The sequence below is a fragment of the Syzygium oleosum genome, unplaced genomic scaffold (genome assembly GCF_021117445.2).
Source record: "Syzygium oleosum isolate NSW1041296 unplaced genomic scaffold, Sole_v2.1 Sole_v2.10, whole genome shotgun sequence".
In the NCBI taxonomy this organism is placed as follows: Eukaryota; Viridiplantae; Streptophyta; class Magnoliopsida; order Myrtales; family Myrtaceae; genus Syzygium; species Syzygium oleosum.
The window spans coordinates 8,271,940-8,298,099 of NW_026607494.1; the positions used below are offsets into that span (position 1 = coordinate 8,271,940).

At 40.1% G+C, this 26,160-nt stretch overlaps 4 pseudogenes; all 4 read right to left on the reverse strand.

Moving 5' to 3' along the window:
• Nucleotides 1-1,382: 1,382 nt before the first annotated feature.
• On the reverse strand, nucleotides 1,383-4,155 carry LOC115694388 (G-type lectin S-receptor-like serine/threonine-protein kinase SD2-5; annotated as a pseudogene).
• Nucleotides 4,156-6,041: 1,886 nt separating this feature from the next.
• On the reverse strand, nucleotides 6,042-8,682 carry LOC115694383 (G-type lectin S-receptor-like serine/threonine-protein kinase SD2-5; annotated as a pseudogene).
• Nucleotides 8,683-13,998: 5,316 nt separating this feature from the next.
• On the reverse strand, nucleotides 13,999-18,430 carry LOC115694387 (G-type lectin S-receptor-like serine/threonine-protein kinase SD2-5; annotated as a pseudogene).
• A 4,030-nt stretch (nucleotides 18,431-22,460) lies between these two features.
• LOC115694399 (G-type lectin S-receptor-like serine/threonine-protein kinase SD2-5) lies at nucleotides 22,461-25,386 on the reverse strand (annotated as a pseudogene).
• Between the last annotated feature and the right edge of the window lie 774 nt (nucleotides 25,387-26,160).

Genomic DNA, 26,160 nt, shown 5'->3' on the forward strand with positions numbered 1-26,160 from the left:
TCTTGATTCTTTGGTGAACCTGGAATGACATGATTCTTGTGTGGTACTTCATAGATTGGTCATGAGCGAGAGGCAGCTGTGTGCCTAATGCAGAAAGCCATTGATAAAGGACCTGAATTGCAAATTAGGTCAGCCATTGCACTTGACCATCTGAAAAATTACATATACATTGAAGCGGACAAAAAGGCCCATGTGAGGGAGGTAAGTTCTCTTGGGTATGTTGGTTCTTCAGGACCTGCTGAACTTCAGAGGTGTAGGCCAGTGATTGTCGTATGTTGTAAATAACCTGGACGCCTAGGTTTTTCCAGGCATGCAAAGGTCTGCGAAATTTATACTTGCGAGAAGTAATACTTGTCCCGATTAGAGAAATGACGGATGTCCTTTCAGTTGAAAGTAAGGCAATTGATCTTTCTAGGGACACATGGGTCCGAATGAAGATAGGGAAGTACAAAGGAAACCTTGCCAAAGTATGTTGGGGTTCATGTCAATTTAATTATTTTCATCTATGTTCTCCTCTCCTTTCGCTCCTGCCCCCCTCTCCCCGGGCCCTCTCCTCCTTTCGAAGGCAAAAGAAGTGTTACAACATACGACAATCACTAGAGTCATATTCATAGAGCCTAGAAACAGGACTAACAAACATAGTCGCTTCACGTTTTCTCCAAAAACAATCTTTGGCACATGGTATATCCTCAAAAAGAGTGACGATTTGGTCATGGCATAAACATAATATGATATAACTCAGTTGAGGGGCAAGTTCACCATAGCTATTGCGGCAACCATTGGCAAAGCCTGAGCATTCCAGGACTCCGGCACTGAAGAAATGGATGGCTAACCCACAAAGTTCTACGATCAAAGTTTCTGGCAGCAAAATCAAAGGACAAAGATGAGGGATGCAGGGTTTCATCCAAAGGGAACAATATTATAAGTAATTTCAGCTATAACATAACAGCTTGCATTTAACCCATCTAACTAGGACCGCAGTATATTTCTTTTTTATCTTGTGACATTCTTAGTTAATATAGAAGATGGCTATCATAAAGTTCTCTTTTACCAGAGAAAAAAGCTCACTTGAAGCAAGGGATTCTAAATGGGAGATTTGAGCTGTCCAGTCTTAGCGGGACAAGATTCGAGCAGTCCTAGTATGCATAAACTGCGCAGTTAAGATCGGAATGTGTATGCATCTGACGGATCACGCAGTTGATGTCAGTTAAAACTTCTCCACATTGAATTCATTCACTGCTCGTTACAACTTACGAATAGTATCTGCTGAGAATACACTACATCTGACAATCCAAGGTTCTCAGAAAAGAAATTTTGATATCTATTACTTTCACAGACTAAGCAAAACATCTGTTAGATAGCAGACTACTGGTAATTAAGACAAAAACAAACACAAAGTGGATAGCCATACATTTACAAAGTTTCGAAATTTCAATTGCCTTCTCAAGAATTCAATGTTAACTTCACGGAAAAGTATATTACATTTTTCTGCAGCATCATCGTGGTCCGGAGAGAACCGAGGGTAACAACGGAGTGGAAGCAGCAAAGTGAACCTCCTCTTGAGAAACGTTTCCGCCAGTTTTCGACAAAGGTGGATAAGAGAAGTCGTACTCCAAGTCATCTGGGACATCCATAAGGCTGTCCAAAACCTTCACAACGATTGACATGGGAGGCCTCTTTGTGAAATCTCCTTGCAGACACCAAGCGGCGATTCTCAACATATTCACTGCCTGCGCCTCGTTTAGCCGCATATCCTCGCTGTCACTATCGACAATATCCGACAACCGTCCTTCTTCCGCCTTTCTCCTGAAAGCTCCCACTAAGTGTTTTCTGGGTCTTGAGAGTTAACGAAAATTTTCGTTGCAGACACTATTTCCAGGACCACCAAAGCTATAGACATCAACTTTTTCGGTGATTATTGCGCTCAGCCATTCCGGAGACAAATAGCCGGGCGTGCCCCTCACGGTGGTCATGACTTGGCTTTTGTCCCTATCGATCAACTTAGACAAGCCAAAATCAGAGACCTTAGCATTAAAATTCTCGTCCAAGAGAATGTTTTGGGGTTTAATATCCAAGTGGAATATCTTTCTTCTACATTCTTCGTGAAGATAATTAAGACCCTTGGCTATGTCGTAAATGATCTTCCTCCTTTGCTGCCAGTTGAGAACATATTCGCTGGATCTGTGGAAGATCCATTTTTCTAGCGAGCTATTAGGCATGTATTCGTACACGAGCACCCTGTGAGAGTTCTCCGTGCAAAATCCTACTAGCCTTACCAGGTTGACATGATGAATGCTCCCGATAGTCTCAACCTCGGCTAAAAATTATTTCTTGATATGGCCTAAACCGTCGAGGCACTTCACTGCCACTTTCGAACCATCCTTTAGAGTGCCACCCTGGCCAAGCTTCTTGCTGAAATCCTCGGTAATGACTTTCAGACTGTTGAAAGTAAATCTTATGGGCATTCCCGGTATTTGATCTAGATGATCCTCCTCAGCTTCATCGACAGCTTCTCTCTTCCGAGATAAAACTTTTGTGACCCCAATGACAATGATCAAAGCAAATACAGATCCGAGGCTGGAACCTAATATTAATGCGAGACGGTTTGTCTTGCCCCTATTATTGGAACTGGGAGTTCCACTCGAACCGGGAGAGTTAGGAACTACATTGGAAATGTTCCATACTATGATAAAACCGATAGAATTGTTAAGCTGTTCCAGGTTCATCAGCGAAAATTCTTCTGATAATAAGTAGCAGGAACCTGAATCACTTGGGATATTGGGGCCTCGCAGAAAAAAAGCTGCTTTGCATGAACAATTCTTAGCGCAAGCCTCTTTACAATTTACCTTAGTTACATTCGCAAGGTCTGGGGTGCTTTGTGGATCTGTGCTGTAGGTGAAGTAAGAAAGATCCAGCAAACTTTGAAATTGTGAATTGCCGCAAGACAGAGGAACGTCCTCGTAACACCCAAGATTGGGATGTCTATCGTTTGTTTGCTTGAAATAGGTTGTGCCCCCATTTGTATCTGGACAAGTGCATTGCCCGTTCGAAGTGCAAATTCCATACTGCCCACAGATCGTCGGATAGCTGCAGTCACCATAATCCCGAACCAGGAGGTCAGCTGCCACTGTCCACTGATATTTGTCCCGATCAAACTCATATGCTCTCAGGTGCCCATCATATTCCAGCCTCATAAACAATGAAGCAGGAGGAATATTGATAGGGACAGAGCCATTTCGCGTGGAATTTGTGAACAATGCTAAGGTTCCATTTATAAATTCGATGTAATTCGAGTCATTACTCGTGTTTGGAAAATTAAGGTGAACTGGGAAGTAGGCCTGCGGAGGATCAGTGTCCATCTGCAGAAATAAACCTGTACTAGTCATGGAAAGCGAAAGTAAACTTTGTGCAGTCCAATTCGTTTTAGAAACACTAGGCACCAACTTCTGCCCTATGCTTAACTTCTGTCCAAGGACTAGGGAGTCCGTATGGTGATCGAAAGACTGCCAAACTGGCGCATTATTTGCATTAAACAGCACGAGGTTTCCTGAATCTGTCAGGTTCAACCCTATAACGGACTTACCAGAAGTGTCTGTGGACCAAGCAATAGTACCGCCAGCATCTATCAACACCAAATCGCATTCCGACGTGAGCTCGAGCGTGGGGTTCACCATGGGATAGTTACGATTAGCAGCCCATACTACTTCCGGAAAAGCTGTATCAGTCTGATCAATTTGAGACGCATTTGTATAGACAATGGAAATAGAAAAGAGATAACTGGTTTCTGATTGCACGCGGACGAAGCCACAGGCAAATGTCGGGACATCATTTCCTCTGAGAATAATAGGCTTCACAGAATCCACAGGAGACCCGTTACCAAAGGACACCGAAGCGATAGAGCTGGCTGCCCGTGTAGTAGAAAGGTTTGCCGCTGGCTGAGGCAGGACCAAACCCAAAAAATACAATAGGAGCAAAAGACAAAGGGTAGCCGGAGAGGACCTGCGGTGTGTGAACATGATAGGACATGAAAAAGATAGAGCTGGCAGGGAAAGGCAAACGGGACGAAAAAGATGAAAATGAATTTGACATGGAAAGGAGATGGAATCAGTCTTATTTCTACAGAGTTGGCTCAATCACTAGGAATTGTTGAATTAATGATACACAGGAATCCTTTTGTCACATAGTTTATGGCCGGCTTAACTCCATTAACTAGATGGAGTTAAGCCAACTCATGAGATCTATAAGGACGCGTTGAACTAGGGGTTAGTCTTCTACAGAGAAAGTTTGAAAAGTTCAACTCCGGCTCAACGCGTTGGACTTGGTTGCCGGCATCCGGTCTGTTTGCATTGGATTAGATTCTTCGAATTGAACTATTATACGGGATATAAGACATCGAGTTTGAAAGGACAACTCATGAGAAGCTACTTTGAAAAATAGGAAAGATTACGACCCGAGAAACTTGGGTTAATATATTCCTGGATGCTGGCTTCTTTTTCATGAAGTGGATGCAACCATATTTGTTATAATAATCAACCTAGTATTTCTTGCTATGTAAAGTTTGACAAAGCAATTGAAAGATTGTGTAAGCTTCGCGCCATCGGAAAGAGCACAACACAAGTTCAAGTGTGGAACGATGACCAAATCAAAGTCTCCTTCAGCAGTCCTAAAAATTGATTGCCGCTTTCATCGTTTTTACTGCATTCGGTGTTTGTCTCCTTGATCTTTCTTTTCAAACGGAAGATAAAAACTAGCCTCTTATTTTTGGATTGATTTGATCTCCTTTGGGCTTCAGTAGACTGTACATCACATGGCCAACTGCCGATTAGTTACTCTATAGTTTCAGCTCACTCAAGTTAGATCTTGCAACAATATGCATATCTAATTCTAAGGAACATTAAGCCAAAAAAACAAAAGAAGCAGCTCAACAACCTATCCAAGTGATTGCATACAAATCTAAGAAAGACATCGTACCATTTCTATGTTAGCAGAATCAAATAGTAAATAGATGAAATTTATGTACCGGATTGTTTATTATGAATTTATAACATAGCACGGAGTGGGGAATTGTCTTTTCACTACCTATCAAAAGATTGTGCTAGAGATGTCATAATTGATTTGAAGAAAAGAGTCCCAGAGAAAGAGATGATTCCTCCAAATCAAGTATTATGATGATTAAAGATGTGCAAAAGCCAAGGATTTTGAGAATGATCGGTGTCATCAAGAGATCACATAGTTGAATCTTACATGCCCAATCATCTAAGTTCTTTATTTGTGGAAAACATATGCCTTGGAAAGATACCATGGATCGTTAAGAAGCTGGAATCAAGACGATTAACCAAGGATGTAAATGAAGTAGTCAGTAGAAAAAATCAGAACTGTACCAATGACGAACTTCTCCCATAATCTTTGTCGATTCTAATAGTGTATTCGCAAAATAGACTAAAGAGCTCATTAACCTCAAAATGAAAGACAAGGAAGGAAGCATCATTGAATCCGAAGGAAATCAGGGGTTGGAACAAAAGTGCATACCAGGTTTGGATCCAAGAAAGAGTAAAGTTACCAACAAATATTATCAAGAACCGACTAGTCTTAGCAGCTTTTTACACAAATGGCCTAACATGTTCCCTTTTCTCCAAGATATATTCAGGCACTATGTTCGACATGAACATGGGTTCAAATATCAGCAACATCTCTCCATCACTCTCCAACTAGAACTTGCAAGCGGAATATCGAAAGGGAACTTAATTTATAGTTTCTAATTTCCAAACTTCCATTTTGGTGACCTGCAGAATGATATACTACTATTGGTACTACCACAATAAACTTAAGCACGACTGAACTCTGCATAAGCCAATCCTTTGCTAAGACATAATGAAGGCCACTCATTTGCAAATAAAAAAGAAATTGATCACATGGCAGAGACCTTTATTTGGCCTGAAAAGAAAATTATAAACTGGAGCACTCACTCTAAAAATTTCAATTGCCTGGAGAATTTTACCACTTGATTCGTGGAGAAGCAAAGTTATTTTTAGTTTGTCGTGTCATCGTGGACCAGATAGAACTGAGGGTAATAATGCAGTGGTAGCACTGAATTCGACTTCCATTCGACCTAATTTTGCTGCTCCATTAGTGGAAGGCTGAGCAGAGAAGTTGTAATCCAGGTCGTCTTGAACTTCCGAAACACCCTCTAGCACCTTGATGACTATTGACATGGAAGGCCTCTTTGCATAATCTCCCTGTAAACACCATGCAGCAAGCCTCATCATGTTCACTGCCTGCAACCCATGTAGTTGCATATCCTTGCTATAGTTATCCACAACGTCCAGCAATCGTTCCTCTTCAGCCTTTCTCTTAAAAAGGCTCAGTAAATGCATGTCGTCTTCATCTAAAGAGCGGTCAAAGATTTTTCTCCCACAAACTATCTCCAAGATTACAACACCAAAGCTGTACACGTCCACCTTTTCAGTAATTGCTGCACTAAGCCACTCGGGGGCCAAATAACCAGGAGTTCCACTCATGGTTGTGACGACTTGGCTTTGGTCCCTATCAATCAACTTGGACAATCCAAAATCAGCAAACTTAGAATTGAAATTCCTGTCCAAGAGGATATTTTGGGGTTTAATGTCTAAGTGAACTATCTTCTGTCTGCAATCTTCATGAAGATAATTTAGTCCTTCTGCTATATTGAGAATGATCTCTTTCCTTTGTTGCCAGTCAAGAACACATTCATTGGATTTGTGAAAGATCCATCCATCTAGAGACCCATTCGGCATGTACTCGTAGATAAGGAGCTTGTGGGATTTCTCGGCACAAAATCCCACGAGTCTTACCAAGTTAACATGATGGATGCTACCGATAGTCTCAACTTCGGCTAGAAAGGATTTCTTGACCTGCCCAAAACCATCAAGGTGCTTTACTGCAACTTTTGTGCCGTCAATTAGAGTACCCTCGAAAACATAACCAAAACCACCTTCGCCAAGCTTTTTACTGAAGTCGTCTGTAATGGCTTTCAGATCATTGTACGTGAATCTTATGGGCATTCCAGGTACTTGATCAAGGTAATCCTCCTCTGCTTCATTATCATCTCTCTTCCGAACAAACAAAACTATGACTACGATGAGAAACATCACAGCAAAGAGAACTCCGAGGCTGGACCCAAGTATTACAGGGAGACGGTTGCTCCTTCGGTTGCCAACGGAAGTATTGGGAGCTTCATTTTGTACTTTAAGGTAAGCAGTGGAGTTATAGAAAATCTTATTCTTGTCAATGTTCATGAGTAAGAACACCTGAGTTGGTAAGTAACAACTGCCGCTGGTGGGATTCGATCCATACTGGAATATAGCCGCTTTGCATGAGCAGTTCTTTGCACAGGTCTCTTTACAACTTGAAGCATCTATGTTCTCAAGATCTGAAGTGAAAGTAAAGTATGTGACATCTTCAAGCTCCAGAAGACTTTAATATTGAGAAGCCCCACAAGACAATTGGACATTCTCAGAACACCCAAGATTAGGTTGCCTATCATGTACTAGCTTGAAATAGCTCGTTCCCCCACTTGAAGCCGGACAACTACATTGCCCATTGGAGCAAATTCCACATTGCCCGCACACTGTCGGATAAGCACAGTCCCCAAGAAACCCCGTCAAAAGATCGGCCACTTCTTTCCACCTAGATACCCACTCATACACTCTCAGATGCCCATCCGAGCCTAGCTTCATATACTGTGCAGAAGATGCTTGAGGGACTGAAATCACACTCACATTCGTGGTAGAATATGAGAAGAAAGCCAAGCTTCCATTTACAAACTCAACATATGGAGACTCCTTACTTGCCTTCAGATTAGCAATTTGATACTAGTAATAGATCTGAGGAGGACTAGTCTCCATTTGAGCAGATAAACCAGTGCTATTCATGGAAAGCGTAATCATACTGTCTACAGTCCAATTTGTCTCGGAAACACTCAGGCATCAATCTTTGCCCGGCCATCAACTTTTGTCCAGGGATAAGTGAGTCGGTTGGCTGATCAAAAGACCGCCAAATAGTCACGTTATTCTTATCAAACAACTCAAGGTTCCCCAAATCTGTCAAGTTCAAGCCTACAACGGACTTGCCAGAAGTGTTTGTGGACCAAGCAACAGTACCGTCAAGATCTTTCAAAACCAAATCGCCTTCGGAAGTGAGCTCTAATGTCGCACCGATCTTTACAGGATTGTTTCGATTGGCAGACCACACTACTTGTGGAAATCCAATACTGGGTTGAACAATTAAAGCAGCACTGTCAATTTGGACGACGAAAACAGCAAGGACGTAAGTGTTGTAGTTACCATTACAGTAGAAGCCGCAGGTGTAGGCAGGGCCATAACCATTTGCGGCTCGGAGTAGAATTGACCGCGATCGATCCATCTGTATATTGAACGGAGTGATTAGCTGTTGCGTTATTCGTCCACTGTGTTGAAAACGTGGCAGTTGGATAATCGTAATCTTGAGCTTGAGCATCAATAAAGTTTTTGAATTGCGATAGAAAAAAAAAGGAAAGAGAAAGGAGAAAAGAACAGAGGCTGCAGAACGAGACCATGGCCTGCAGTGAAAATTTGAGCAGAAAGAAGATTGAGAATGGAAGAGAGGAGGGGAGAAATGAGAGATTGAAGTGGAGGGCTGAAGGTCTCTAGAAACAGTCGCCTAAGGTTAGCACTTTGGGATTTGGGAACAAATAATATAATATAATGTAGTCAAATTTGGAGGAACTGGGGTGGTTGGATTAAGAAATGGGAGGTATCGTGTTGATGGGTTCAGGCAGCTGTTTTTGCAAAGTCAACTTTTGAGTTACGGTGTAAGCAAAACAGATTTGGAACCCGAGCCATGTTTTGTTGCTTCTCTGCAATATCGTATACGAGTTACTAAATGAATTGAGCAGAGCAAGTTGGAAGGAACCCGAGCCATGTTTTGTTGCTTTTCTGCAATATCGGATACGAGTAACTAAATGAATTGAGCAGAACAACTTGGAAGGAATAACAGGACAATATGCTCAAGCAAGTGGATCACTGCCCATTAGACTATCTACACTTGAGGACTATCTCTGAATCAGAAGAAAATATTAGGTACTTGACTAGTGCCGACTGCCGAGTGGGAGTCCATTGATTTTTTTTTTGGTCATCGGAGTCCATTGATTAATCGCCGCGTTCCCCACTCTTAAAAAATTTCAAATTTCTTTACCTTACTTTTTCTTTCTTTTCTTCTCCCGTTGCTCTCCCTCTTCTCGCTTTCCTTTTCTTCTCATTCCTTCTTCAACTGGCAGAACCTATAGACTTGTCGTCACTCGAGCAAAGAGTGCTTAATGGATGCCGTAACAGCAACAGGTGTGGAAGACCCAAAAAGCCAGCAGGAACATTCTTTGTCTGGAGGCGTTGCAAGGTGTATGATGCTTTTGAAGGCTCTGACCAAAACCCAGTAGGGGTTTGATGGGGGAAGTCGTGTTATTACAATCAAAATCAGAACTTTCTTTGTCTGGAGGAGTTGTGGAAGAAACTGAAACAGAAGAGATACTAGGTTTCGTGTGATCAGTAAAGTCAAAGAATGAGTGGTTCCTCGGACCGAGTGGCTTTCGGACAGTGCTTGCGACATCGAAGGTGAGGGAAGTAAACATGGTCAAAATAGGGCACAAACAGTTTCCATATCGCGCGGCGGCAAGGGCTATTGTTCGAGGGCGAGATCGCTCGAGCAGAGGCGGAAAGTGATTGTTTGAAGGAAGGAAAAGAAAACGAAAGCGAGCAGGAGAGAGAGAAACGGGAAAAGAAAAAAAAACAAAAAAGAAACTTTAAATTGCTGAAGAGTGGGACCCACTGTGTCCCACGTGGAAATTTATCAATCTCGGTTTATATCACGGGTGATTGGTTTTCAATCTGGTCCGGTCCTATCTAGGAACCGGGAATTGGAGCAAGAGGACTGGTTCCCAATTTATGGAACCGGTCACTTGGTAATGAGCATGAGCTAGCAGAGTTGATCAAAGTCTCTAATCTACGCAAATCTCCATCCGCAAACCTCGTCATTGCTTCTGGACAGCAAAGAAGGCAATGCGAAGATTAAGAGAGGCGCAAAATGACGGAACTAGAACTAGGCAAACCAAAAGCCAAAACATCAATTTACATCTTAGCGACGAAAATGAAGCATTCACATCTCCAAAATGAGTGATCGAAATATAAGAAAAAGCAGAGACAATAGAAAGTTGAGCGAGAAAAACTTGGAAGGGCTTTTTGAGACTGAGAGTCGAGCAAGAGCTAAAAGGGACGTATGAGAGTTGAGTGAGAGCCAAGTCATGGAAAGAGTGAAGAGCGAAAGAGCAAGGCATGACAGGCGAGAGGGAAAGAGTGAAGAGCATTGACATCAAGCGAGGTGTGAGGTGAGAGGGAAGGGAAAGACGAGATTAGATTAAGGTTTTAGAAGAAATTAAAAAGATTATATATATAATCAGTCCGATTCTCGGTTCGGTTCCAGGAACCGGACTGACCGGACACCGGTTTTAAAAATAGAAAGCAAAAATAGACCGACACCCCCTGAAACTGCCAAGAACTGGCCACTTCGATTCGGTTCGAGCAGTCGACCGATCCATTTTGCTTACCCCTAATCTATACAAGTCTCCACACGTGAACCCAGACTGAACCAAGAAGATAATACATGGCAGGCTTCTGAATTATTTAGGCCCTGCGCTATTTAACTAAGAATATAATATTGAGTGGAGACAAAAATAAAAATTAATAAATAATAACAGAAACAATTAAAAATGCCATGCACCACAATCATAATCTTAAAATCAGAATGACCATTTTGACAAAAAAAAAGATCAGAATGACCATAGGCCTTTCAGATCTTTTGAATGCAGTGCATAAGCCAACTGTATTCATCCACCCAGAACCGGTCACCAACTACATTTATCTTAACGTTGGAGTGATAATCTTTTAACTCACATTAGATTAAATTAATAAAGTAGCTACCAATCGATTACTTATTCAATTTGAACACGCCAAGCATATCAATTCAGTTCAACATAGGACGGAGTGGGAAACTATATTTCCACTTGCCGGAAACTGCTAAAAAAAAACTACCCGCTACCTATCAAAAAGATTATGCTCGGAGATGTCAAGATTGATTTGAAGAAAAGGGTACGAGGGAAAGAGATGATTCCTCCGAGTCAAGCACCATGTTGATTAAAGGATCACATAGTTGAATCTTGAATGCCGCGATCATCTCAGTTCTTTAGTTTTGGCAAACCTTTTCCTCGGGAGGATCACGGTGGATCGTTGAGAAGCTGGCAATCAAGATGAGTAACTTAGGATATATCAGAAGTCGTCGGTAAAAAAAATCGGAGCTTTACCAATGATAAACTTCTCCAATTATCTTTAGTGGTGCTAATAGTGAACTCCAGGGACAGATTCAATAGCTCATTATCCTCAAAATGAAGAAGACATGGAAGGAAGCATCATTGAATCCGAAGGAAATCGGGTGTTGGAACAAAAAGTCAAATCAGGTTTGGATCCAAAAAACATTAAAGCCACCGAAAGACATCATCAAAAAAATTGACTAATCTTAGCAGCCTTTATACACAAATGGCTCAAACAGCTCCCTCTTTTCCTAGACATATTCAGAGACTATGTTATACATGAACCTGGGTTAAAATATCAGCAACATCTCTCCATTACTCCTCCAGCTGGAACTTGCAAGCAGAATATCACAAAGGAACTTAAAGTTCGTAGTTTCTAATTTACATAAACCTCCTCCCTGAATTGAAAACAACACGCTTGAATAGAGAGAAAACGGCTTGACTGTTTAACAAAAAAGGAAATAACTTTTTCTAAATTACTAAACAAATGAAACTAATAATTTTTTTTTTGGAAATAATTTTCATGATAAAAAATTTTCTTTTATTATTAAAATTTTTAGTAAAACAAACGCACACAGTTTTTAATTTCCAAACTTCCATGGAGAAAGACTGCTGGCACGAGGGAGCCGTTAGTGAATTTACCGGAGTGATTAGTTGTTGCATCGTTCGTCCACTTCGTATCGACTCCCATGTTGAGCATGACAGAGCTCGAGAGTGTAGAGTGCGGACATGGCCGGAAACGAGAAATTGGGGAAGAAGACGAAGAAGAAGAAGAGAGATTGAAGCGTGGGATAATTTTGATTGAAAAAGCTTAATGGTAGAGAACTAGAAATATTCAATTTTCGACCTTAGTTCTATTTTTAATTTTTTTATATAATCTAAGCTTTCAGAATCGAAATTTTTTTTTTGGTCAGATTCTAAATTTAGCTGACACAAAAAAAAGGCTCTACCTTTCAATGTAGACTTTTTGCTAAACTCGCTGAAAATAGAGACGTACTTACATGTATTACTTTTCGAAAATATCGTTTTATAAAATTATATGTAATTTATTCATGATTTTCCAAATTTTGGTTTTGATTTTCTTGTTGTTGTATTTTGTTTCTTTTCTCTCTCTCTCTTTTTAGTTTTGTTGTCAAAGCTTTCTTCCCTATAGCAAATAATTTTTGTTAATATAAAATGACTTCCGTTTTGGTGACGGTATTCCTATCGCCGTTGGTACTAACTAGACCCATTAAACGGATGAGTCGATTAGGATTTAGATTGGTCGAAAAAGAACTCAATTCAAATTGTTTCATTTTTATGCAATTTAAAAGTTAGGCTGAAGGAGGCTCCGTCGAATAAAAAAGTTTGAGTAAAGAATTTATAAAAATTATAGATAAAGGTGTAATTTAATACTTAAATATCTTAATAGTAATGATAACATTTGGGGGGGGCGGGGGCGGCGGGTTGGTAATGGTCGCAGTCTCCACCTTATTTTTTCAAAACCTTTGCCAATGGTTGTGAGCCCATGTCATCAAATCGGTAATTGTACAGTAATGATAATGTGCTTGAAATGCGTGTGTTCCCAATCCATTAAGACAATATGTAGTTAGTCATTTATATATTGGACCCATTTGATTCCGTCTTTAAAATTTCAAGGCAACTCATCATTGATATGCCCCATTAAATGTGAGTTACGGAAACTACCTCTAGTACTAATATAACAAACTTGAGTATGATTAGACTCTACATAAGCGATAAAAATCTAATTGGAAAATGGCACAGTACTGCGCCTGCTTTGATGTGGTGATATTTTAATCGATTACTTGAGTGCCGCAATTTTAAAAGTTATTTATTTGAGGGACTTCGGTGATGTATCTCTGACTATTTGTTGTGTACATAACATATTGAGTGTGTTTATTTTAAAAAGATTTAAACCAAAGCGGAAAATCGGCCCGGCGATGCGAATCTATTTTGTTGCCTTCTTCATGAACAGTCTTTGACTACGGAGGCAGCACAAGTAGCACTAGCGGTCCATCCATGGCAACTGATGGTGACGGCAACGCGCCGGCTGAAAGTCCACGTTAGCGCTGGCTATCCCTCGTCCTCCAATGAGAAGTCCCTCTACGTCGCCATGAAATTTGTCATGAATCGTGCCTCAGGCAAGAGAAGAACAACCTTACTATTAGAGAATGGGGAGGGACTTCTCGTTGGAAGTCTGCCATGAAACTCGTCCGCTTCAAGCGTGCTCCTTCACCGTTCTCTCTCAAGAGCAACTACTTAATCAGGAATGGAATCAAACGACGAAGAAAAATGATCAATTTGGGGCTAGGGTTTTCGATTTGGTAACAGACAACACAAAGAAGACATAGTGATCTCGTCAGGAACGGAATCAACCGACATTGATTTGGAGTTGGCCCCAGTTCGTCAATTCGGAACAAGCAAAAAGCTGAACGGCAATGTTTATACACGCTGTTAATGACATCATCTTCACGGCTAGCCACTTCAAATGATTTTACATTAGATTAATGCCACCCGGAGTTTTCAACAAAGGAAATCACTGAAAACACTCAACCTCTGAAAAGTTCAATTGTATACACAATTTTACCCCATACATAGAAAACAAAAATTAATATTAGTTTGCCGCTTCAACGTGGACCAGTTAAAACTGAGGGTGATAATGCAGTGGTAGCATTGAATTCTTGACCTGATTTATTTGCTCCATTAGTGGAAGGCTGAGTAAAGAAATTGCAATCCAGGTTGTCTGGAACTTCCATGACACCCTCCATCACCTTGATGACCATCGACGTGGAAGGCCTCTTTGTATAATTTCTTTGCAAGCACCATGCAGCAATCCTCATCATAGTCAACACCTGCGACCCAATTAGTTGCATGTCCTCGTGATACTTATCCACAATGTCCAACAACCGTTCCTCTTCTGCTTTTCTCTTAAAAAGGCTTAGTAAATGCATGTCTTCTTCATCTAGAGAGCGATCAAAGACTTTTCTCCCACAGACTATCTCCAAGATTACCACGCGAAAGCTGTACACGTCAACCTTTTCGGTAATTGATGCACTCAGCCACTTGGGGGCCAAATAACTAGGAGTTCCTCTCATGTTTGTAACAACTCGGCTTTGGTTCCTATCGATCAACTTAGACATTCCAAAATCAGCAACCTTAGCATTGAAATTCCTATCCAAGAGAATATTTTGGGGTTTAATGTCTAGGTGTACAATCTTTAGTCTGCAATCTTCATGAAGATAATTAGGTCCTTTTGCTATATCAAGAATGATCTTCTTTCTTTGTTGCCAATCAAGAACACATTCATTGGATTTGCGAAAGATCCATCTATCTAGAAACTCATTCGACATGTACTCATAGATAAGGAACCTGTGGGATTTCTTGGCACAAAATCCCACGAGTCTTACCAAGTTGATATGATGGATGCTACCAATAGTCTCAACTTAATTCAGCTAGAAAGGATTTCTTGACCTGCCCAAAATCATCAAGGCGCTTTACTGCAACTTTTGTGCCGTCAATTAGAGTACCCTCGAAAACAGAACCAAAACCACCTTCGCCAAGCTTTTTACTAAAGTCATTTGTGATGGCTTTCAGATCATTGGACTTGAATCTTGTGGGCATTCCCGGTACTTGATCAAGGTATATCTCCTCTACTTCATTGTCATCTCTTTTCTGAACAAACAAAACTATGGCTACAATAAGAATCATCATGGCAAAGAGAGCTCCGAGGTTGGACCCAAGTATTACAAGGAGACGGTTGCTCCTTCGATTGTCGACTAAAGCATTGGGAGCTTCGTTGGCAAGAGGAGCTTCAGGAGAATGATTCGGAGACTTTGTGGAATGTACCTTTTGTACTGTTAGGTAAGCAATAGAATTATAGGAATTCGTTTTCTTGTCAATGTTCATAAGTGAAAACATTTGAGTTGGTAAGTAACAACTGCCATTAGTAGGATTCGATCCATACATGAATATGGCTGCTTTGCAGGAACAATTCTTTGCGCAAGCCTCTTTACAACTTGAAGCATCTATGTTCTCGAGATTTGAAGTGAAAGCAAAGTATGTGACATCTGTGAGCTCCAGAAGACTTTGATTTTGTGAAGCCCCACAAGACAACGGAACATTCTCATAACACCCAAAATCAGGCTGCGTATCATTTACTAGCTTGAAATAGCTTGTTCCCCTATTCGAAGCCGGACAACTACATTGCCCATTGGAGCAAATTCCATATTGTCTACACGCTGTCGAATAACCACAGTCCCCGAGATACTTCGTCAAAAGATCATCCACATCTACACACACATATTCCCATTTCACATAGTCAAGCGTTGGCATATCATGATATTCCGACGTATACACTCTCAAATGCCCATTCGAGCCCAGCTTCATGTATTGTGCAGAAGATGCTTGAAGGACTGAAATCAAACTCACATTTCGAATAGAATTTGAGAAGAAAGCCAAGCTTCCATTTATAAACTCAACATATGGAGATTCAATATTTGCATTCCGATTATCAATAAGAGACTGGTAATAGATCTGAGGAGGACTAGTCTCCAATTGAGCAGATAAACCACGGCCATTCATGAAAAGCGTAATCATACTGTCTACGGTCCAGTTTGTCTCGGAAACACTCGGCACCAATCTTTGCCCCGCCATCAACTTTTGCCCGGGACAAGCGAGTCGGTTGGATGATCAAAAGATTGCCAAATGGTCACATTATTCTTATCAAACAACACGAGGTTCCCCAAATCTGTTAGGTTCAAGCCTTCAACGGACTTACCAAAAGTGCTAGTGGACCAAGCAACAGTACCATCAGCATCTTTCAACACCAAATCGCCTTCTGATGTGAGTTCTAATGTCGCGCCGGTCTTTACGGGATTGTTTTGATTGGCAGACCACACTACTCGAGGAATTGTATCAACTAAATTACCACTGATGACGTGGACAATGAAAACAGCAAAGAGGTAAGTATTGCAGTTACCATTACAGTAGAAGCCGCAGGCATAGGCAGGGCCAGAATCTCCTTTGCCTTTGAGTAGAATTAATCGCACGATGACTTTCTCTCCATATTGAATGGAGAGGTTAGCTGTTGCGTTATTTGTCCATTGTGTTGAAAGCGTGGCAGTTGGATAATCAGAATCTTGAGCTTGAACATCAATCAAATTTGAGAATTTCAATAGAAAAACAAAAGAAAAGGAAAGAAGAAAAGAACAGAGATTGCAGAATGAGACCATGGCCTGCAATGAAAATGTGACCACGGAGAAGATGGAGGAAGGAAGAGAGGAGGGAAGAAGATGAAAATTAGAGATTCAATGGGTTGAAGGTTTATGAAATCTGAAGCGTAACGCTCATGGGAACAGAAAAGAAGTGTGAGTCAAATTTTGTGGAATTGGGTTGGTTGGACTAAGAATATGGGAGATGTCGTGTTTCTGGGTTTGTGTTGTTGCTTTTCAAAGTCAAAAGGCGAAACAGCTTTGGACCCCACCAATGTTTTGTTGCCTCCCTGAATTATCGGATTTGAGTTCCTAAATGAAAGTGAGCGCGTGGAGTGAACAACAGCACAACGCTCAAGAAAGCAGAACACTGCCCATTGCTTGTCTACACTTGAGGACCATCTCTGTATCAAGTATTTATTTAACGTAATAGATCAATGACCAGCTAAGTAGAACCGACATCTGACACGCAACACGCGACACGATACGTCATTTTTCAAAATATATAAAATTCTGATACATTGAGATACGTAGTATATTAAATGTATATTTTTATATATACATCATAAATTATCATTTTTATGATTATTTCAACAAATTAATTTGATTCAAATCCACAAATTAATAAAAAAAAAAGAGTGTCGGGCGAGTGTCGGTGTCCGACATGACATGGAGGCCCCCCTCAGAGTGTCCATGCTTCCTAGATGGTTAGTTAACAAAAGTGACTTTTTTATGAACTACGGAAAATTCTTCCGGATATTAAAGAAGAAGATGCATTTTTTACACAGGAACCATGTCTAAATATTCATCTTGCAAACTTTAATTAGATTATAAAATCCTATCTACTTGCGCAGCAACTAATTATTTTCCTCCTTTCTTTCCTCCCTTTGCTTGGTAGAACATAAAATAGGTGATTCGACGCCGCATCCTCATTGAAGAAGTTGATAGACAACAACTTCCTTGAGAGCAATACTCACATGTGCTCTTTAGGCTGAGCACAAGCATCAAGCTGCATGATTCTCGCAATGCTAACTGGATAAAGCTTGCATAAAACTGTGCATAAGCAAGTTAACTTCGTACAGAAAATGAACTAAGTTGATTCTTTGCTCGATCACGTCATTTGTATGCTGCATGTGAGCTTTTACTGAACTAATTAAACAGAAATCTGACTACAGAGCCCAAATTAGTTAACTAAAACTTTAAAAAACTTTTGAGTAAACATTTTTCTATAAATCAATCACGTATACACTTTGGTGACAGAGAGGTAGTGTCATGCCGCAGAGTTCATAGCAGAAGTACTAAGCAATTAGGCAAAGAATCAAAAAGTGGAACTCTCACTCTCTAGATAAGTCCATTTGCCTGCTCGGCATTACCAATTGCACCATAAGGAGAAATGAAGCTCACACTAGTTTCCTTTCTCGCCTTGGACCAGAAAGAACTGACGGTGAAAAGGCATTGGTAGGTAGCGCCGAAATCAATATTCCCTCGATACACACTCTGAGTTTCTTTGACTGATGGCAGAGCAGAGAGGTTATAATCTAGATCAAATTGGATTTCCGTAGCACCATCCACTCCCTTGATGACTGTTGACACGGCAGGCCTCTGTGTGAAATCAACCTTGCAAACACCATGCTGCCATTCTTATCATGTTCGCAGCCTGCTGTCCGTTTAGTTTCCTATATTTTACTTGCTTAAAATAGCTCGTCTCCACACTGGAAGCCGGACAACGACATTCCTACCACCCACAAGCCATGGGGTAAGCTGCAGGATTCCCGTAAGAAGATCCGCTACTTCTTCCCACCCAGCTCTCCATTGATACAATCAAACGCCCGTCGTAGCCTAACTTCATGTACTACGCCGAAGATGCTTTGGTAATTAAAACCAAACTTGCGTTCCTCACAGAATTTACGAACGAATCCAAGCGAGCTGTCAGGGAATGGGATGGAGTGATTGACCGTTATGTTGAGTGCCCACTTTTTATCGACCTTCTGCGGTTGGATAATCGCGGGGTGGAGCATAAACTGAGCTCGAGAAATGCGAGAGAAGAACAGAGGAAGAAGAATGGAGGGACAGAGCAGAGAGTGTAGAGTGCGAAAAGGGCCTGCAACGAGAAATTCGGGAAGAAGAAGAAGAAGAAGAAGAAGAAAGATTGAAGCGTGGGAGTGCAATGAATTCCACTGGATCCATGAGCGAGGGAGTCGAGTTCAGATAGTTCAGTAATCGTTTTGTCTCTTGATGCTTGCTTGTCGCAGAAAACGGGACACGTAAAAAACGAACAGAAAATGTTTCTTATACTTTTGGGGCCGACATTATACTGATTTTCCTTTCAAAGTACACTCTTTGCTAAACTTCTACTTTTATTTTTATATTTTTTTGACAAAATTTAAGCTTACAGAATCTAATTTTAATTGACGTGGAAAAAGTTACATCTTTCAAAATAAACGCTTTGCTAAACTTATTGAAAATATGAAATGTAGTCAATAACTTTTCGAAAACATCAACTTTTAAATCTGTATGTACTGTGTTCGCGTTTTTCCAAATTATAAAATGTATATTGCTTTTTGGTATTTGACCATGGAATAACATTACAAGTTTTCGTGCTTTTTCTTGTATTTTCTTGTCCTTTTTGTTGTCATAGATTTCTTCCCGAAAAGCAAGGATTATTGGGCCTGAAAAGCAAGGATTTGGACTTGGTCTGGTGTCCCCGCACGCGAAGCTGGACCATACCTGGTAGAATATACATAGTACGCTTGCTGTACGCTATTTAACTGGATATATAATATTAAGTTAAGACAAAATAGAAGTTTTAATGATAACAGAACCGGTTGATAATGCATGCAGCGTAATATTTAAATTTTGAAATCAGAACGAGCATAGGAAGAACACGATGATTACCCCCAAAAAAATGGAAGAACAGGATAGGGTATCATCAATATTAGAAAAAGCAAAAAAAAAAGAAAGTCGCTACCTATCAAAAGATTATGCCATTTTGAAATCAACTTTCAGTTAGATGCAAGAAAAACGGAAAAGTTGCATATGCAGTCTTAATTAAATTTTGTGCATGGAATGCAATCAAGTCCTAATCTTTTAATTGGTTCAATAAGGTTGTAAACCTTCTTTTAAACATGCAATCAAGTCATTTTTATAAACAATATCCAGAATTGCCTGCTGTCACTTAAAATGTAGTTATGTGGTATTCTTAAACTGCACTTTTCAACATAATTTGAGAGCATAATTGAATTTTTCAGTAAAGATGGAAGATATAATCAATTGAAAGATTGAGGACTCGACTGCACTTTTTAATTAAAAAAAATTGAAAGTTTTAAGACTCATTTTTATTCTATACATGAGGGTTAGGATTTGTGGTGCAATTTTTCCTGGACAGCACAGCTTTGGAAGCTGACCATGTTTTCTTGCTTCTCTGCGATATCGGGCAAGAGTTATTAAGTGAGGTGAGCATAGCATGGTGGAAAAATAACAAGACAACGCTCAAGTGAGTGGATCATTGGCCATCGTTATCTACGCATGAGGAGTATCTCTGAATATAATGCTATTGGCATCTAATTTTTTGCCTAAAGGATCTTTTGTGCATTTCACAAAAATTAGGGATCGAATTCTTCCATAACTCTAAAATTTGACCCCTCAACAAAATATCAATTGTGGCATAGCCTTGCATTCGAATTATTTACTACGTTTCTTTGCATTTAGATACTAAAGACATTTTCATTTAGCAATAGCATGTCCGCATCAAATGAAACATAGGCTTGTTTGCGAATTGCACTCAAATTGGTCCGACATGCAAACTGAGCTTGAATTTAGAAGAGCGATCTAAGCTCATTTGAAATTTCCAAATCAAGTACACGCGAGCCCCGCCTTCATGAGAACTTTGGCCACTTCCTCTTCCTTTCTTGCTTCGCCGAAAATTATATGTGCAATGCATGTGATGTTTTCAATGAGGAAAGTAAATAACACAAGGAAAGGAATTTCGGCTAGTACAGAGTAAGAAAGAAAGAAAATTATTACATCTCTTGAAACCATAACATAAGGGTTGTACAAAAATCAATATACTTGCCCATATATTTGACCATATACGCAATGAGGGCTTATGTTCTCTGAACATACATGCATGGCAACGTGGATATTGGGTCTGGCTTGAAATCAGATTCTTGTGAGTGTGGAGGCAGAAAGAAACAATAGAAAGAAGATAGAAAGGAAATGGAAACATCTTTAGATAAGAATCCCATTGATTCTGCGGCATCTCTATAAAATTCTTTGGCAATTAAAAGAGGAGATTCCGCACACGCAAGACAAGAACACGACTGAACGTAAAAGAGTACGAGGTGGGTGGGAGGTTCGTGGAACTTGGGGCCTAGTCTTGCACAGAGAAAGTCGATGTCTGACGACAGTGTCAAACCAGTGATTTGCCAGAGAAATGAGCAATCTTGTTTCTGTTTGTTTCCCCGGCATCCAATCTGCTTGCATTAGATTAGATGCTTCAAATCAAATTATCATTACGGAATATAAGTTAACAAAACGTAAATAAGTCGTCGAGTTTGAAAAAGACCACTTGTGAGAAGCTACTACGAAAGTAGGACAGATTAGGACTTGCACAATATTAAAAAACTTTAGGTTAATATATTACTGTCGGTCGGCTTGTTTTTCACACATTGGACGACAACCGTATCTGTTTTTTCTTGCTATGTAAAGTTTGACTTGGCGATTGAAAGAATGCATAAGGTTCGCACCATCCGAAAGAGAAAAAGGTAAGTTTAAGCGTGGAACAATGACCAAATCGAAGTCTTTTTCAGCAGTCCTAAAAATTGATTACCAGTTATATAATTTGCACTGTGTTCGGTGTTTGTTTCCTTGCCTTTTTTTTTTTTTCAAATTAAAAGTACAACTAGCCTCTTATCTTTGTCAAGATTGATTTGATCTCCTTTAGGCTTTAGCAGACTGTACATCACATAGCCAACTGCCGATTAGTTGCTCTTAGTTTCGGCTCCCTTAGAAGTTAGATCTCATGACAACACACATATCAAAATCTAAGAAACTTTTTTCTATAAAAAGAAACAGCTCAACTACCCATCCTAGTGACCACATACAAATCTAAGGAAGACATTGTATCATTTCTACTGTTAGCAGAGTCGAATAGCACAATCGGCTAAATTTCTGTACCTTACAACGAAGTTGGAAATTGTATTTCTACTGCTAGATCCTACTAAGAAAATACTACCTATCAATATATTATGCTCGGGATGTCAAAACTTATTTGAAGAAAAGAGTCCAAGAGAAAGAGTTGATTCCTCCAAGTCAAGAGCTATGATGATTAAAGGTGTGGAAAAGTCCAGGTAATTGAGAATAATCAGTGTCATCACTAGATCACATAGTTAAATCTGGAGCGCCCAATCATCTCAGTTCTTTGCTATTGGCAGACATATGCCTCGGAAAGATCACAATAGTCCGTTAAGAAGTTGGAAGTCAAGATGACTAACCGAATATTTAAGAAGTAGTCACGGGAAAATATCAGAACTTTACCAATTATAAACTTCTCCAGTTTTCGTTATCAGTTCTAATAGTGAATTCGCAGAACAGACTTTATAGCTCATTAACCTCCAAATGAGGAAGACATGGAAAGAATAATCATTGAATCGGAAGGAAATCGGGTGTTGGAACAAAAGAGCAAATCTGGTTTGGATATAAGAAGTAAAGCTACTGAAAGACATTTAAAAAAATTTCCAGTCTAAGTAGCCTTTTACACAAATGGCTCGGCCAGTTCCCCCTTTTCCTGGATATATTAAGACACTATGTTCGCTATGAACCAGGGTTAAAATATCAGCAACATCTCTCCATCACTCTCCAGCTAGAACTTGCAAACAGAATATCGAAAGGAAAATTAAGTAATAGTTACTCATTTGCAAATTGCCATTTTGGTGACCAGCATAATATTTCTACTACTACTAACACTATAAACTTGAGCACGACTGGACTCTGCATAAATAACAAAACCTAAATGCTTTGCAAGTTAATTTGAAAATAGATATCATGCCACAGACTTTCTTTGGGCCCCCAAAAAAAAAACAGACTGGAATACTCAAACTCTGAAAAATTCAATTGCCTACACAATTTTTACCACTTAATATATAAAGAACCAAAGCTTCTCACTAGTTTGCCGTGTCATCGTGGACCAGATAGGACTGAGGGTAATAATGCTGTGGTGGCATTGAATTCGATGTCCATTTGACCGAATTTTGCTGCTCTATTAGGGGAAGGCTATGCAAAGAAGTTGTAATCCAAGTCTTCTTGAACTTCCATAGCGCCCTCTAACACTTTGATGACTATCGACATGGAAGGCCTCTTGGTATAATCTCCTTGCAAGCACCATGCAGCAACCCTCATCAAATTCACTACCTGTGGCCCATTTAGTTGCTTATCCTCGCTATAATCATCCACAATATCCAACAATCGTTCCTCTTCTGCCTTTCTCTTAAAAAGGCTCAATAAATGCATGCCTTCTTGATCTAGAGAGCGATCGAAGATTTTTCTCCCACATACTATCTCCAAGATTACCACGCCAAAGTAATACACATCGACCTTTTCAGTAATTTGTATACTCAACCACTTAGGGCCCAAGTAACGAGGAGTTCCTCTCATGGTTGTGACAAATTTGCTTTTGTCCCTGTCGATCAACTTGGACAATCCAAAATCAGCAACCTTAGCATTGAAATTCCCGTCCAAGAGGATATTTTGGGGTTTAATGTCCAAATGAACTATCTTATGTCTGCAATCTTCATGAAGATAATTCAGTCCTTTTGCCATATCGAGAATGATCTTCTTCCTTTGTTGCCAGTTGAGAACACATTCGTTGGATTTGTGAAAGATCCATCTATCTAGAGAGCCATTTGGCATGTACTCATAGATAAGGAGCCTACGGGATTTCTCCGCACAAAATCCTAGCAGTCTTACCAAGTTAACATGATGGATGCTGTCGACACCCTCAACTTCGGCTAGAAAGGATTTCTTGACCTGCCCAAAATCATCAAAGGCACTTTACCGCAACTTTTGTACCATCTATTAGAGTACCTTTGAAAACAGAATCAAAACCACCTTCGCCAAGCTTTCTACTGAAGTTGTCTGTAATGGCTTTTAGATCATCATTTGGGTTTCTTGTGGGCATTCTAGGTACTTGATCAAGGTAACCCTCCTCTACTTCATTATCATCTCTTTTTGGAACAAACAAAACTATGACTACGATGAGAATCATCGTGGCAAAGAGAGCTCCAAGGCTGGACGAAAGGATTATAGGGAGATGGTTGCTCCTTTTATTGTCAACTAAAGCACTAGGACCTTCAATGGTCACATTTTGTACTTTAAGGTAAGTAGTATAATTATAGAAAATCTTTTTCTTGTCAACGTTCATAAGTGAAAACACCTGAGTTGATAAGTAACAACAGCCAATGGCTTCTGATCCATAGTGGAATGTAGCCATTTTGCACGAACAGTTCTTTGCGCATGCCTCTTTACAACTTGAAGCATCTACGTTCTCGAGATCTGCAGTGAAAGTGAAGTACATGACATCTTTGAGCTCCAAAAGAATTTGATTTTGTGAACCCCCACAAGACAACGGAACATTCTCAGAACACCCAAGGTTAGGCTGCCTATCGTCTACTTGCTTGAAATAGCTCATTCCGCCAGTCGAAGCCGGACAACTACATTGCCCATTAGAGTAAATTCCATATTGCCCACATGCTGTCGGATAACCACAGTCCCCAAGATCCCCCGTCAAAAGATCAGCCACTTCTTCCCACCCAGATTGAGATACCCACTCATACAATCTCAAATGCCCATCGGAGCCCAGCTTCACATATTGCGCAGAAGATGCTTGAGGGAGTGAAATCACGCTCAAGTTCATGGTCGAATTTGAGAACAAAGCCAAGCTTCCATTTACAAGCTCAACATATGGGGATTCGTTGCTTGCATTCGGATTAACAATAAGATACTGGTAATAGATCTGAGGAGGACTAGTCTCTATTTGAGCAAATAAACCAGTGCTGTTCATGGAAAGCGTAATCATACTGTCTACGGTCCAATTTGTCCCGGAAACACTTGGCATCAATCTTTGCCCTGCCATCAACTTTTGTCTGAGGACAAGTGAGTTGGTTGGCTGATCAAAAGATTGCCAAACAGTTGCGTTGATCTTATCAAACAACACAAGGTTCCCCAAATCTGTCAAGTTCAAGCCTACAACGGACTTACCATAATTGTTTGCGGACCAAGCAACAATACCATCAACGTCTTTCAACACCAAATCGCCTTCAGATGTGAGCTCTAATGTCGCGCCGATCTTTACAGGATTGTTTTGATTGGCAGACCACACTATTTTTGGAAGTCCAATAGTGGGTTGAACAATCAAAGCACCACTGTGGACAATGAAGACAGCAAAGAGGTAAGAGTTGCGGTTAAAATCACAGTAGAAACCGCAAGCGTAGGCAGGGCCATAAGTATCTTTGCCTCGAAGTAGAATTGACCGCACGATGGACCATCTGTGTATGGAATGGAGTGATTAGCTGTTGCATTATTCGTCCATTGTTTTGGGAGCGTGGCTGTCAGATAATCATAATCTTGAGCTTGAGCATCAGTGAAGTTTGAGAACTGCGATAGGAAAAAAAAGGAAAAAGTAAGAAGAAAAGAACAGAGACTGCAGAACGAGACCATGGCCTATCAGTGAAACTTTGAGCTGAGAGAAGATTCAGAAAGGAAGAGAGGAGGGAAGAAGATGGAAATGAGAGATTGAAGGTGTAGGAGGCATTCGGGTGGTTCATGCAGTTGTTTTCCAAAAGTCAACTTTGAGTTAATATATAAGAAAAACGGGAAAATTGCACAGGAAGTCCAAACTTTTGTGTAAGGATTGCAAACAAGCCCTAATCTTTCAATTGATTCAGCTAAGCTCTAAGCCTTCTTCAATAATTGCAAACAAGTCATTTCGATGAACACTACCTAAAATTGCCTACTTGTCACTCAAGATGTACTTATGTTGTACCCTTAATTTGCACTGTTCAACATAATTTGAGAACATTTTCGATAAAGATATAAGACTTAATGGAATCAATTAAAAAGTTTAGGACTTGATTACACTTTTTGATGAAGATTTTTTACTTGATTGAACCAATTGAAAAGTTTAAAACTCTATTTTATTTCCTAAATAAGGTTTAGGACTTGTGGTGCAATTTTTTCTGGACGACACAGCTTTGAAACCATGTTTTGTCGCTTCTCTGCAATGTCGGACATGAGTTGTTAAATGAAGTCAGCAGGGCAAGGTAGAAAGAGTAACAGGACAATGCTCGAGCAAGGGGATAAAATCGCTCATTGTTATCTACGATTGAGGACAATCTCTGGATCTAGTACTATTAACACCTGAATTTCGCCTAAAAGATCTCTTGTGCATTTCACAAAACATTTGGGAACGAGTTCGTCAATATCGAAAGAATTTGACCCCTAAACAAAATTATCGATTGTGGCGTAGTCTTGGATTCGCATTATTTACCGCATTTCTTTACATGTAGATACTAGAGACAATTTCAT